Source organism: Trichosurus vulpecula, chromosome 4 (genome assembly GCF_011100635.1).
Source record: "Trichosurus vulpecula isolate mTriVul1 chromosome 4, mTriVul1.pri, whole genome shotgun sequence".
Lineage (NCBI taxonomy): Eukaryota > Metazoa > Chordata > Mammalia > Diprotodontia > Phalangeridae > Trichosurus > Trichosurus vulpecula.
The window spans coordinates 344,206,189-344,222,477 of NC_050576.1; positions in this window are offsets into that span (position 1 = coordinate 344,206,189).

Genomic DNA, 16,289 nt, shown 5'->3' on the forward strand with positions numbered 1-16,289 from the left:
TTTGTATCAGACAAGATCTGTCTGTTGATGTTTGTAATTTGTTTGTATTTACTCTGAAGATCAGGGTGCTGGCTTTTTCCCCTGAACTAAGTGAATGATATTTGTATGCTGGGTGAAAGTAAGATTGTTAACCCTTTAATGTTGCCTTCCTTAGTAAAGCAGATCAAAAGAACCTGAGCTTGCAACATTCTCGTTGTTGGGTTCGTGTTGGTTTTTCACCCCTACAGAAGCTGCTAGCCGAATTGTTGAAACACCAATGCAGATATATAAATATATATATGGAGAAGCTTATCATCAAGTTGGCCAAAAGAGGAATAAATATTCAATTGTGGTAACTTTGGAAGGCCATGAACAAAATCATGAAGGAATTTCATTCTGACTAAATGAAACATCATGGCAAAATCACAGGTCCTTCATGTAGTGAAATGTGGAAGAAAGATGATTTCTATCCATAATGCATTCTTTTAAATAAATACCTTTATCCAGCTAAAGTACCCCTTTATTGTATGACTAGAATAAACACTGAATTTAATATCTCTGGAGTTGTCAAACTTTATTGGTATTTGGAACAATAATAAAGAAAATTCATCTTGAATTGGAGAAACATTTTTGCCTAGTGTGCAAAACTCAAGTAAACTAAACATAAGGATTTAAGCACCATCATTTTCTTAATATTATTTTCTCTACCTAGAATCTGTTTTTTCTCCTCCTGCTTGTCATGACTCCCTTCATCCCTCACTTTCTCCTTCCCACCATTCAATGTCCATATATCCTTCAGTATCCAATCCAGGTACCCTCTTGCACACAATATATTCCCCCCAGAATATATACTACATCCTCCACAAACTTCCCTCTTCTCAGAATTCTTGCAGCATTTAATTGTATAAGTCATATGAGGATTTAGTCATTTGGTGTTTTACTATTTTAACTTGGTTTCAAGTACTTGAGATCAAAAAGTTCTTACATTTTTGTAACATCTTTCACAGTCACTACTATGCAATATTATGTGTGTAATAGTAAAGACTAGTTGAATAGTTAAAGAATAAAAGAATAAATATTTACTTTACATTATAAGTAATACGTTATTGCAATTATTTGGTACATCTGTAAAATATTAGCCGCATTGTAACTGTTTGAAACATCTTTAAAAAAAAACAAATATCTTTCACTTACAGAAAAATCTTTCTGATTCAGGGGAAGTTCTAGGTATTTGTAACAGTGTGTCCTATTTTAAAACTCTCTCTCTCTCTCTCTCTCTCTCTCTCTCTGTGTGTGTGTGTGTGTGTGTGTGTGTGTGTGTGTATGTGTGTGTATGTGTATGTGTGTGTATGTTCAAACACAAGACATACAAACCAGCAATGGCCTGGTGAGAAGCAGGGTTAAATCTTAGTTCCTCCAGGATGAAAGGGAATTTCTATCTTTGAGAATATAGCTGACTAAGAAAAATTTACCAGTAGATGGCAGTACTGCACAGCAAACAATATCCTCTTTTTCCCTACCTCTTTTGCTCAGTAATCATACAATCCTGAAAATTGCCAAACAGTGGAACCTGACAAAGACCTCGTTTTGCCACAATCAATCTTTATTCACCACTAGATTTAAATAGTTGGCTATACTTGATTGCTTCAAACCTAGGCTAAAGCTTTTTTACATAACTTCATATATGCTGACTACTTAAAGGCATTGGGTTTCTTGCTATTATATTTGCCACTTTGAAATTTTCAACCTTGAAATTATTTTTCTTACTTTTTTAATATTAGCCTTCAATTTGGAAGTGGTCTGTGATGCTTTAGATATCATTATTAGAAAGATGGGCAGGTAGGTGACAGTTGATTAGAGTGCTGGCCCTGGAGTTAGGAGGATCTGAGTTCGATTTCAACCTCAGACATTCACTAACTGTGTGATCCCACTAACCCGGTTTGCCTCAGTTCTTTATCTGTAAAATGAGCTGGAGAAGAAAAATGGCAAACCACTCCAGTACCCATGCTGTGAAACCCCCAAATGGGGTCACAAAGAGCCAGACGTGACTAACTGACTAAACAACAAATTAGGAAGCTAAAACTATTATTGATTTTGTTGCAAAGATAATCCCTGATAACTTGAATTTTGGACTGCATTTCAGAGTTATAGATTGTTGTGCTGTGAACTCAAAAACCAAAAGAAGTGTGAAATAAATACTGCATTCCTCCGACAGAATTCATCAGGTACTTTGTCTATCCCTAACCTGTCTTTCCTAAAGCAAAGATAGTGTATGCAAGCTGGCAAGAATATTGGTCTTAAGAACAATGCAGTGTAGCCCAAGCCAAATTTTTGTTCCCGTGCTCAACAGGTACTGCTAAGCATATCCTAAAGAGTATGACTTCAAAAGCAGAAGCATTTATATAATGAAATCTGTTACCTATGAAAACAATTCTTAGATTCTAATGTTTTTATCTATAAGCCATGTGTGTATATTTGTATGTGTGTGTGTGTATGTGTATGTGTGTCTATGTCCTAATGTGGTAGGTTAAAGTTTTAGAATAGTTAAAAATGGTAAATCACAGCAGCAAATAATATCTCAGTAATTACTTCTTAATAAAACTGAATTGTGCCTTGATGATCTAATGCTTTTAGCTCTTGTAGAAACAAAACAAAACAACATCTGGGCTTTTCCCCTTACTAGTAATATATCTATTAGGGAAAAGCAGCCTGCCTGGTATAGTGTACGTTATTCACTATGACATCGGAGATCTTGGAACTTCTGCTTTTCTGATATCAAATGTCTTCCGATATGTTTTTTTGTATATATTGAGAAACACCAACACGGTTATCAAATAATAATGACTGTCTTCATTGCTTTACCTGTTTTGTCAGTTCCTTAATGAAAATTAATTAAACTGTGTGCAGCTCAAAGTACATCTACCAAAGTAATCAAATGATTGAAATTCTTTTGAAAGTTAAGTGGAGTGTGTCATATAAGCATCCAAAGAAAACAAGTACTGATTTCAGATTTCTCCAGGGTTAGCTGTAATCAAGGTTCAATTTTAGATTGCTTCCAGGTTAAGTGCAAATATGAACTTAGGATCCTACATTGAGAAATAGAAGGGTTCATAGAGGTGCTATCTAGCCTAATCCTCTCATTTAACAGATAAGGAAACTGAGAATCATTGAGGTTTGGCCAAAGTCATACAAGTAGCAAAAAAGCCAGGCCTTGAACCTAGGTCTCTTGACTCCATACCTTGTCCTCTTTTCATTTATTCATTCTGTACTCAAATCCTATTATTTTCTATAGTCATGTTCCTTAGTGTTCTGTTTACTGAAGACACTGCCTTTTCAAGGTAGTCCTCTTCTACAGGAAGATAAATATATTTATTTGCCAAACACATTCATACTTGTCATAGCATTATAGGTTTTCTTTGCATATGGGTGAGTTGGTTATTAAAATGTATGGAGAGGTACTTTCAGGCCTACTGGATAGAGGGTTGATCTCAGAATCAGGATGATTTAGATTCCATAATTTGTAGAAAAGCTGCTGATCTGAATTGATAGAGTGTTTCCTCTCCAGGAGTTCCTTAAGCTGATGAAAAACCACAGGTCCAGAAGTATGTGTGTACGTGTATGTGTGTTTCTGCTTTCTTTTAAAATCTGTATTTTTCTTTTATACTTCATGAAATGCTCCCTGCTAATCAAAGCCAAAACAGTGCATAATGGACTCTAAGAAAAGATAAAATGTATTCATTGCAAGGACAAAACATTTGAGCAGTCTGTAATTTAATCTTCTCTTTTTGTTTTTCTTATCAAGTGATTGGCAGGTTAGGGAAGACACAATCCATTTTCTTGATTAGTATACCATAATATTACCTTGGTTTTCTCCGTGAAAAGGTTAGAAAAACATGGTAGTTCTATAAAAAAAAAAGCTTAAGTTCTTATGTGGAAGGAGAAAATAAAAAAATTTAGAACACTTTGAAGGAGCATTCCATATAGTATATCTGAAAAAAAATATCAGTAGTTTACAGGGGGAAAAATCAATTTTAAGTTTCAAATAGGTTTAATTGTTGTTTCTGTAGGGAAAAATGATAAAACAAATTATATTCTTTCAATTTGACCTAATGATGTAACCCAAAATTTGTATTCAATATTGTGGGGAAGGGGAAGCTGTGTTGGTAGATGTTAATTTTGTTCTGAGTTATCATGATGATTGCTTCTGTATTCCACTTCATGTTCTTTTTTGCAAATGCCATTTTTGACTCCAGATCTACCCAGTGGCCTATGCCAGTCCCTGATGAAAAGATCAACATTCAGAGAGGCACAGTAATTCCTAAATTTCATTGATTGTTTTTCAAAACTGCAGACTTTCACCTTATTTTTAAGCCTCATTGATGACTTGTGGTTTTTTTTTAATGCTGTAATAATTTCTTTAACATCATTATCCAATTTAGAACCTCCTTTATAACACAGAAAAACACTCAAGAAAAACCAGCAAACCTAGAGGCAGCATCTGTCACCATATTCAGCATTTGACATCTCTAGTTTTACTATCTCCCCAAAGGATTAAGTATTCATTATTTGTCCTCCAGTACCAATATTTGTCATTGCATTTAACCTGAACTTTGCTTTTACTCTTATTTCCATTTATATTATTTTGATCAGGGCATATATATATATATATATATATATATATATATATATATATATATATACACACACACATATATATATGTGTGTGTGTGTATGTACATATACACTCTTCTTTTGCTTCTATTTTCTTTGTTCTGTATGAGTTTATAAAACTGTTCCCATGTTTCTCTAAATTCCCCATATGAATCATTTCTTTCAGAAAAATAATACTCATATACTAGTGGTAGCCAGGTAGTGCAGTGGATAGAGTATTGTTGAACTTGGAGTTAGGAAATATTGACTTCAAATCTACTCACAGGCAATGATTATATGTGCAACCTGGATAAGTCACATAACCTGTTCCAGGCTCAGTTTCCTTAATAATAAAATGAGGGTAATAAAAGCATCAATCTCATAGGGTTATTGTGAAGATGAAATCAGATAATATATGTAAAGTGCTTTGTAAACTGTAAAGTGCTGTATCAATGAGAGTTGTCATTGTTGTTGTTAATGTTGTTATTATATCACAAATTTTGTTCTTCCATTTCCAAGTTGATGCACTCTAAACCCCTCCCCCCACCCCAGGTTTTGGCTACTACCACAAGTGCTGCTTGGAAATCATCTTATCCAATTCCCTCATTTCATATAAGAGGAAACTGCAATGATACAGGTAGAATGTGCCAGAAATGGAATCAGTGCCCAAGTCACTAGTGTTCCTTTCACTATACTCCGTTAATACTGCCATGTTGTAATACGATTTGAAAGAACTACCAAATAAAGTACTTTTTTTTCCTATTTCCCACATTCCCAATGACTTAAGTAAAAGTTGATTGTTAGGACAAAAGAACTTCTAAATAAATGCATATTAAACATGTCTTTTATAGATAAAAACACGCAGTAAATATCATAATAATGGAAATTGTATGAATTTAATTGGAGATTAAGAAACCCACACAAACAGTATAAATGTGCCAAAGAGAAATCACAGAGATAATACAAATTTACATTAAAGAGAATAGTAAGGGGGGGGGCAGGTCAACTTGAGCAGTTTTTATCTAATGTTGTAACATGGTAATTAGCCAAATCCGATAGCTGATGAAATAAACAGTTCTGTGAATTTCACTTTCATTCCAGTAGTATTGATCTCAAATCAAAGAATGACCCTCTCTATGAGCAGAAGTGCACCAAGACCAGACGTTTCACTCAGATTTTTGGATAATGCCAAAGACTCTCCCCCTAGGGAAGTGGAAGAGGGTGGAATTGATGCCACTATATAGTAAAAGAATAGTGCCCCAGGGGAAAAAAAGGTGGAAACAACTTAAGTTGGTCAGTTTTCTCCCAGCAGGGTGATTATCAGACTTCTCCCATTTCTAGAGACAGGTGTGTGTATGTATGGGTGTGATTTGATGTGGTGTGTATGCTCACCTGGCTCACATTCAACCAGAGTGTATTTGTCAGGTCTGCATACTATGGCCGGCTTTGAGGACCCTGCCTCAGGAGTACCCTGAGAGCAAGCAGGAGTGATAGTGAACACAGCAGGAATTGATGGGAGCTTGTCCTAATATTAGCACCCTTCCTTTCAAGCATTGTTTTGGATTTCGAGGCCAGGAGTACTTTCAGAATTTATTTCAGAACCAGTCCAATACAAGTCCACCTCTAATAAACATCTCAGAGGCCATATTTACAACAGGGTTTTATCAGCATATGAATGGGGCTGCAGCCCCTCTTCTCTTCCTCCCCAGGTCAAACAGTATGGACATTTTTCACACATATCTGCCTGTATAATCCTCTGTACCTCTTATAACTGGTCAATGACTGTAACAGGTTATATCAGGTGTTTTTTTTCTGCATACTTTTTACACAGATTCAATGAAATTAGTGTAATTTAATTCAATGCATCATTTAATTGTACTAGTTCTTAAGCTTGTCTTTATTTTTTTTCTAGTTGACTATGGCTTCTGATTTTTACTGTAAAAGTGAGATGGCTGTTGATGCTTATTCTCTGTTACTAAGAATTTTTACCTCTTTGGGGAAAAAAGAGTATAGCTATGAACTAATGAATTAAAACTTCATTTAGTCATTGTAAATACAGTATTGTGCAAAAAAAAAACCCAACCCTTTTCACTTATTTAAATTGAGAGTGTTAACTGAATTTTGTCTCGACACCATTTCTGTTGAAGAAATAAAGACATATCATTATGCATTGTAAATAAAAAGAGAGAATAGTGATGAAACATACCATAATATATTGGAAGAAGCAGTAGGTAGAAGAAATGTTATATTCTCTAAATATTTATATTAATAAAAGGGATGTATCACACAGTTTTTTCTGAAGATAAAATAAGATTATATATAAATAAATACATATATAGTATGTGTGTGTGCACATATATAGTGTTTTGAAAACCAGAAAGTGCTATGTAAATAAATGTTAGCTATTACTATTATTAAATAGGACACACAGGTAGTTCTGTCCTGTTCTTTGTCTCCTTGACATTTATTTGTTAATTTAATATGCACTTGTTATTCTATAGCTGCATACATGTTCTTACAATTGTATAACCAGTCACCATTGTGACCTTGGGAAAGTCATTCAAACTCTTTGAACCTCTGTTTCCCTATTGTAAAATGAAGGAGTTGTAGTTGCTAACCTGTAAGGTCTTTTCCATTTCTAGGTTAATGATCCTTTGTTGATTACTTTTTATCTCTGAACATTATATTATATTGCTTTTATGTGTGTTTGCCTCCTCAATTAGATTTTAAACTCCTCAGAGGTTATTATTAGATCTTCTCTTTCTTCTACAGGCTGCTGTGATTGGAAATAAAAATCATCTGAAATACAGGTTCGGGAACCGTGAGAATCAATATTTTTTGCATCCTTACTATTCTTTTGTCTTAAAAAGAAAGAAATTAAACTTTAGTAATATTTAATGTCTAGTTTGACACTTGTTATTCAGTCCATATCTCAGAAGGTCACATGCTTCAAAATCATCTGAAGATATCCAGAAAGAAGAGTGAGAATTCCCAACCTTATCATGGTTGACAGGGAATGAGAGGTTTGTTGTTCAATTTGAGTGTATTGGCACATAATGCAACTTATATTTGCTAAGTAAAGTAGCTTTATAGGTTATATGATGTAGGTTTAAACTATCCCATTAAAAATGGCCAAGTGTCTTAAAAAGATTATTTCAAAGAATCTGTAGAATGACGAAAATGATAATAATTGGAGACAAGTAAAAAACAAGAAAGTAGGAAGAGCTAAAGGATCCTACTCTTGGCCACATTATGAGGTGATAAAGATGACAATCTCTTCTGAGCTAACAAGCAGGTAGACCAAATTTTAATAAGTAATAAAAATATGAAAAATATGGAACTATAATTGGATATTAAAAGCCCATCTAAGGGCTATGAAGGAATCAAAGAGAAAATTACAAAGAATACTTGATTTATATTAAAGATACGGATAACAAAACATACAAAATTATAGGTACAAAATCTGTTTTTGGTTTTTGACTCTATTAAAAACTGCTGCTTAGAAATCATGTTTTCTAATAATCTCATTTCATATAAGGGGAAACTGAGCCCTAGGAAACTGAAGGGACTTATCCAAGGTTATACAGTTAGTGTTAGAAATGACACAAGAGGGGGCAGCTAGGTGGTGCAGTGATCAGACCACCCACCCTTGAGTCAGGAGGACCTGAATTCAAATCTGGCCTCAAACACTTGACACGTACTAGCTGGGTGACCTTGGACAAGTCACTTAACCCCAATTGCCCTGCCAAAAAGTAAAAAACAACAACAAAAAAAGAAATGCTACTAGAACCTGTGTCTAGTTCCTCCCACCCCACCATACTCTGTTTATAAAGGTCATGTTAGATGTATAGAAAGAGTTGCTGGGGTGCAGAGCTAACATAGCAGAGTAGAAATAAGGGACCTGATTGAGATCTCCCCGTAAACCCCTCCAAATAACTGTAAAAAATGCCTCTAAACAAATTCTAGAGCAGCAGAAACCACAAAATGACAGAGTGAAGGAGATTTCCAGCTCAAGACAATTTGGAAGGCCAACAGTAATGGTCTATCACACTGTTCTAAGAACAGAGTACAGCCCAGCCTGGGCTCTGCATGCACAGACAGGATGGGAGCAGGCCTCAAGGCACTGAATCACTGGCAGCTGCTGCAGTTTCCAGACTTCTCTACCTACAAACACCAAAGACAGCTTGAAAGGTCAGTGGGAAAGCTCTCTCACCTGGGTGAGAGGGGAGCATAGTCTGGCCATAGCCCCAGCCCCAAACCCAGCCCCAGGGCAGCTGCAGCCACTCCCCCAGTGGCAGCTGCTTCTGGATCTGTTGGCCTACAGACAGTGGAAGAACTGAGTGGCTGATCTGTGTCGCAGTCCTGGGTGGAGGTCCTGGGGTGAGAGGAGCACTGGCATGGCAAAGCTTGTGGCAGCTGTGGAGAGGGAACACTCCTCACAGTTCCAGAGGAGAAAATATTGCTTGTGGTTGCTCATGGACCAGAGCACACCTAGGAGTAGAATAAACATCTCTTTTGATCATACCACTTTGGATGAATTAAGAATTTACAGGTCCCTAGAGATATCCTTGAAAACAGCTTCACAAAACCCCTGAAACTTGGGGTCGTACACCTTCTACTTAACAAAGAGCTCAAAATTGGCTGGGAAAATGAGAAACAGAGGAAAAGAATAAGACCATAGAAGGTTACTTTCTTGGTGAAAAGATGTTTTCTTACACACTTAGTGTGTAAGATTTTCAAAATCAATTAAGAGAAGTGGAGGAAAAATTGGGACGATACATGTGAGTGATGCAAGGAAATCATGAATGAGGTAGCTAGGTGGCACAGTGAGTAGAGCACCGGCCCTGGAGTCAGGAGAACCTGAGTTCAAATGTGGCCTCAGACACTTGACACATGTACTAGCTGTGTGACCTTGGGCAAGTCACTTAACCCTGTCAATTGCCCTGCCAAAAAAACAAATAAACAAAAACAAGAAAATCATGAAAAACAAGTCAACTGTTTGCTAAAGGAGACGCAAACAATGGTGAAGAAAATGTCACCTTTAAAAATAGACTAATCCAAACGGCAAAAGAGGTTCAAAAAGCCTATAAGGAGAAGAATGCCTTGAAAAGCAGAATTGGCCAAATGGAACAGGAGGTCCAAAAGCTCACTGATGAAAATAATTCCTTAAAAATTGGAATGGAACAAATGGAAGCTAATTGACTTCATGAGAAATCAAGAAATCATAAAACCAAAAGAATGAAAAAAAGAAGACAATGTGAAATATCTCATTGGAAAAACAACTGACCTGGAAAATAGATCCAGGAGAGATAATTTAAAAATTATTGGACTGCCTGAAAACGATCAAAAAAAAACAAAACAAAACAAAACCTAGACAACGTCTTTCAAGAAATTATCAAGGAAAACTGCCCTGATATTTTAGAACCAGAGGGTAAAATAGAAATGGAAAGAATTCACCAATCACCTGAAAAAAATTCCAAAAGGAAAACTCCTAGAAATATTGTAGCCAAATTCCAGAGTTCCCAGCTTAATGAGAAAATATTATAAGTGGCTAGAAAGAAACAGTTCAAATATTGTGAAAATACAGTCAGGATAACACAAGATTTAGCAGCTTCTGCCATAAGGGATCAGAGGACTTGGAATAATATTGCAGAGGTCAAAGGAAATAAGATTAAAACCAATAATTACTTACCCAGCAAAACTGAGCATGATATTTCAGGAGAAAAAATGGAATTTCAATGAAATAGAGGACTTCCAAGTATTTTCTTGTTGAAAAGACCAGAGCTGAATAGAAAATTTGACTTTCACGTACAAGAATCAAGAGAAACATGAAAAGGTAAACAGGAAAGAGAAGTCAGAAGGGGCTTATTAAAGTTGAACTTATTAAAGTTAACATTCCTAAATGGAAAGATGATATTTGTAGCTCTAGAGAACTTTCTCAGTATTAGGGTAGTTTAAGGGAATATGTGTATATATATATATATATATATATGTATATGTATATGTATATGTATATTGTGTACATGTGTATGTGTATATGAATATGTATATATGTATATGCGTGTGTGTATATGTATGGATATATGCACATACATATACACACATATGTATATGTATAAGTGTATTGTGTATGTATGTATGTGTATCTGTACCTACATGTGCTTATGAATCTGTATTTCATATATACATACACACACATATATATGTGTACACATATATATGTGTGTGTGTATATATATATCTATATCTATATATATCTATATATATACACATATATATTATATATATATAGTGCGTGTGTAGACAGAGGGCACTAGGTAAACCGAATATGAAGGGATGATACCAAAAAAATAAAATCAAATGTTTAGAGGAGTGTACTGGGAGAAAGAGAAAGGGAGAGGTAGAATGCAGTAAATCATCTCACATAAAAGAGGCAAGAAAGAGCTTTTACAATGGAGGGGTACAGGGGGAGGATGAGAGTCAATAAATGAGCCTTACTCTCATTGCATTTGGCTTAAGGAGGCAGTAGCATACACATTCAATTAGGTATAGAACTCTATCTTACCCTACAGGAAAGCCGGGGGAAGAATATAAGAGAGGGGTGATTATAGAAGGAACAACAGATTGGGGGAAGGGGCTATCAGAAGCAAACACTTGTGGAGGGACAAGTCAAAGGAGAGAACCAAATAAATGGAGCATGAGACAGGACAGAGGGCAATATAGTTAATCTTTCACAACATGACTGTTAGGAAGCTGTTTTGAATGACTACACATGTGTAACCTATATCGAATTGCTTGCTTTCTCAATGAGGGTGGGTGGGGAGGGAGGAAGGGAGAGAATGTGGAACTCAAGGCTTTAAAATGAATGTTAAAAATTGTTTTTACCTGCAACTGGGAAATAAGATATACAGCCAATGAAGTATAGAAATCTATCTTGCCCTGCAAGAAATTAGAAGGGAAGGGGAAAAGAAAATGGGGTGAGAGGTAATAGAAGGGAGGGCAGATTGGAGGAAGAGGTAATCAAAATGTATGCTGTCCTGGGGTGGGGGAGCAGAGAGATGGAGAGGAAATGTGTAATTCAGAATCTTGTGGAAGTGAATGTTGAAAACTGAAAATAAATAAGTTTATATTAAAAGAGTTGCTGCATCTTGGGAACTACGAGAGAAATATAACCTTTATGAAATTGTATCCTTATTATACTCCTAACTTGATTTTTGACCTGGAGTGGTCAAGTAATTTAATGCATTTGTACCTCCTTGATACACTTAAAATAAGAATAATAATACCGCCTTATTTAATATCACTTTGAAGATTAATGAATAAAAATCATTGTATTATATTTGGAATGACTCCCAAATGCAAAAGTGTTATTCTATTAAAGGGGAGATAGTAGACTTAGGTCTTACTTTGAACTTTTAGAGCTGACAGTTTGGGGATTTGCACTTATTATAGTACTTATAATAATGAATTTGTAGAGTTCATTTTCACCACTCCACATATTTCACTTATGTTCACAATTCAAAACCAATTAACCCCTTGAATGAGGTTAGAGGAAGAGGTTGACCTTTAAAGATTTTCATAGGTTATTCATGGATAAAAGAATCATCTCTGTGACAAATGACTCATCCATCCTATTAATTTTTAATCAAAACAAGATACTTTTTAATCCTAATTTTTTTCAACTTGAAGAAACCTATTCTGAAAATTCTTCTGTTAAGTTCTTTTAATATTTGTACAATTATGGACATGAGGGATAGTAATTACAAGAACTATGTATTTTTTCCCACAAATTTGTTTTTATTTATCCAGTGTGTTTTAAAACAAAAGCATATATATGCATGCATGCATGCATGTATACATATATGTGTGTGTATGTATGTAAATATGTATGTATGTGTGTATGTATGTATATGGAAGAAACCTAAAGTTCTCTATATAGAAGATTGTTCTATGTCATTATTTGGTTATCTTTTGTATTAATTATTTAAATAAAATAAGTTGCCAAAGTAAAGAGCAAAAGTGCCTAATTGGGGGCGGTGATCTAAGGAGGGTAACTGTTTGAACATGTCCAGAATATTTTGGAACTCAGTTTATTAGAGGAATGTCTCAAAAGAAATATCTTTCAATTCTTACATGATCTACAATGGCTTTGTAAAGATGGGGGGCAGGGAGAGGAAAGAATGCTAAAGAAAAGAGATTAATAAAGAAAAAAGAAATAAAAATAATTGCTTTGGGACAGGAACAGAAAATCTGTGTGGGTGTTTGTGTGTTTGTGTGTGTGTGTGTGTGTGTGTGTGTGTGTGTGTGTGTGTATGACAGAAAGATAGAGATAGAGATGGAAAAAAAAATGGACACTCAAAGAGAAAAAGAGAGAGAACCACTTTCAGTCATTCTGTTTTCTCTGACAATTTCTCTTTCTTTGCTCTGTGTCTCTGTCTCTTCCTCTGTGTCCCTTTGCTGATTTTTATTCAGTCACTTTGATGAATTCTACATTTTGTTTTTGTTGTTATTCAGAAGTTTTCAAAACTAGAAAAGTTGGGCATGTTTAGAAAGCAAGGCGATTTGGGTTTGTTAAATAAGGGCCGAAATCCTTTTTGCGAGTATCTTTCTGGATTGCAATTACGTTGTGAAATATCCTTTCATGATGTGTCTTCCTAATTAGACTTTATGATTCTTGAGGGTAGGGTTTATGTTTTATACTTTGTATTTCCCACAATAGCTAAAACATGACAGTTCAGTTTAGAGACAACAAATGAAAATTAGTGTAAAGGCATTCTAGTCACTCGTGAAAGACACTGTGGGGGCATTGCCTCACTAAATCAGAAATCCTTATTACATAATGATGAGAGCCATCATTCCTCCTATTAATTATTCTTAAGAGAAGTTTAGGATTGACTTAACATCGATCTATTTAATAAAACTTAGAAAAGAAAGAGGTGGTAACTAGAAGCAAGAATTATTTAGTGATCATTAATAAGAAATAAGATCAAACATAACTTTCTTTCCTTTTTCTTAAGACATACAGACTATTGGTTCATTATTCAGTGCAGTACATCCATGCCTGGATGCCACAGTTTTAAAGAAAAATTGACAAAGTTGAGGTTATACAAAAGAGAAAGGAAGAAAAGGAGGCAAAGGAACCTAAAATTATATCATACAATTCTAGCAATTTCTTCTTAATATAAAGATGACATCAATTTTTTTCTGTTATATGCTCAAAATTGGAATGCACTATTTTGTAAAGTTGTACAGTGCAATGAAAATGCTCATGCAGAAATTATAGGAAAGAGTTCTGCATTGAGAGAGAGTTTTGTACTGAAAAAGCTCCAAGTTTCTTTTCAATTTTTTGATTTAAGCATTAGTAGATAATAGTGAGATAGGGGGAGAAATACTAGATGCAGGGATAAGAGACAGGTGGTTGAAATGTGACCCTATCATTTTTCAAAAGAAATATCACTCAATGTCCATGGTACTCAGTTTCCTTAGCTTTCAAAAAAGGAAAAATACTAGTTGTTCATATTTGTTGTGAGCAAAGGGATGTACAAATATTAAATCATTATACAAATATGATTTATAATTATTTTCATTCTGTTTTTCTTCAAATACTTTTCAGTTATGTCCCAAAAATTTTAGTGCAGTTTTAAGCTTCAGTAGCTACTGAAACTTTTGAAAGACCTATTTCTATCTCTTCATTAGTATTTACTATATGTCATGCATACACTTTGTGGCTTCATTAGAATTATACCAACTTAAGGACTGAAATGCCTTTGTAATGTCCTAGTTTCTTGACATATTTTTGAACAGTTTAGTAAAAAGAACACTAATACAGATACAGATGCCATGAATTGGATTTTGGGCTCTACTTATTCGTTATATAATCCCGGGCAAATAGTACCTTCTTTAAGTTTCTATTTCCTCATCTGTAAAAAGAGGATAATAATACCTTCATCCCTCTTTACAAATTTTAAAGAATTTTTTAGAGTGGCTGAGAGTAATATAACAGAAAGCCTGAATCTGCCACTTGCTGACTGAAGAAAAGTCTCTGAGAGTCAATATTCTCGTCTGAAAAATGGGGACAATATATGTACTAACATAATATCTAGCTGTTCATTTCTTGTGTCTTTCTAAAGACATTAGCCAGTCCATTTACCAAATCCAGTTTCTTCCATAAAATAATATAAAATGAGAAATTGATCATGTTCCTGCTTTAGGACATTTAATAAGAAAACTTCTTATTAAATATTAACTTATGATGTGTATAAGAACGGATGCAAATTAATCTTATTGGAAAAAATCTGTCATCTCATTAAACATTGGTCAAAGAACATTTTTATGCTTAATGGAATTATGACTTTTAGAAGTTTTATTCATTATATTTTAAAAATTTAAACACTAAAGTTAGATTTTTTTTCCATTGATGCTCTCATCTGTTTGTTTATACTTTTTGTTCTGTTTCCCTGGAAACAGCCATTTTATTGAGAGAAGCAAGGCCAAAGCTTTAAAATCCTCATTTTACTTTGATTTTACTGATCCAACCTCTATTTCCAGAGAAGCAAGAATTGCAATACTGCTGGTAGCTGGTAACCAGGTGTTAGGTACTCAGTTTTCAACTTCTGCCAAGAGCTGGGAGCAATGAAATAAAATGCCTGTTTTCAGAAAAGCCTATACATTTTCTGAAAATTTCTCAACTTGAAAATCCATTCCAAAACCCACATGAGAACTGCAATAAAAAGACTTTGGGACTCTTTTAATAATGAATTTTCTGTTGTGCATAGACTAGGATTGTTTCGACATTGTGTGCAATTCTCAAAGCTAGATAAAAAAAAATACAAAATGTCCTTAGGGGAGACAAATTACTATCTCCTTAAAAAAAGTTAACATTAAGGAGTCATTTGAGTGTAGGGAGTCTTTGTGCAGGATAGAGATTGATAAATTTCTTTTTAGCCATATTGAAATGATTTGGGCTTTAATATATATAAAAAAGTAATGTGGATCTTTCTAAATTGTCATTTGCTCTTAAGGTATCACTGTTGTTGATAAGGGAATGGCATTGGAAACACAGTGGGGTAACTTATAAGAACTCAGTGCTTAGGACAAGTAAAATTACAATCCAGAAAATGAAATTTAACCTTTGTCCTTACATACTTTGGGTCCTGAGGGTAATATATAATGGACATGTTCTTATTATTATATCTTACTGCTTTACATATTCCTTTGCCACATAGTCATGGAAGCCTATGAGTTAGAATTATTAAACAAGATTCTGCTCAACATTTAAACCAAATGTTAAAACACTTTAAGATCTCAATCTGACTAAGAGCTGACAGAGTGTCCCTATCTTTCTCTTCTTTGGTCAGTCTTGATCCTTGGATTGATATTTGCCTTCTCTTTAATCATATTTTGTGTGCAGTTTAGCTTATTTCATAGAGAAAACATAAAATACAGAGATTGAGAGAAATGAGTCAAATCAACTAGCAGTCAAGAGATCACTATTAGTTGCTTTAGAGGAGTTTAATGGTATAGTGAAAAGAGCACTGGATTTAGAGTAAGACATATTCTATGGATCTAATTTTCTTCATTTGCAGAATGAAGCTGTCAGACTAGATCAGGAGTCCTTAATCTGGTGTCTGAAAACATATGGTTCTAGAACATGTGGATTC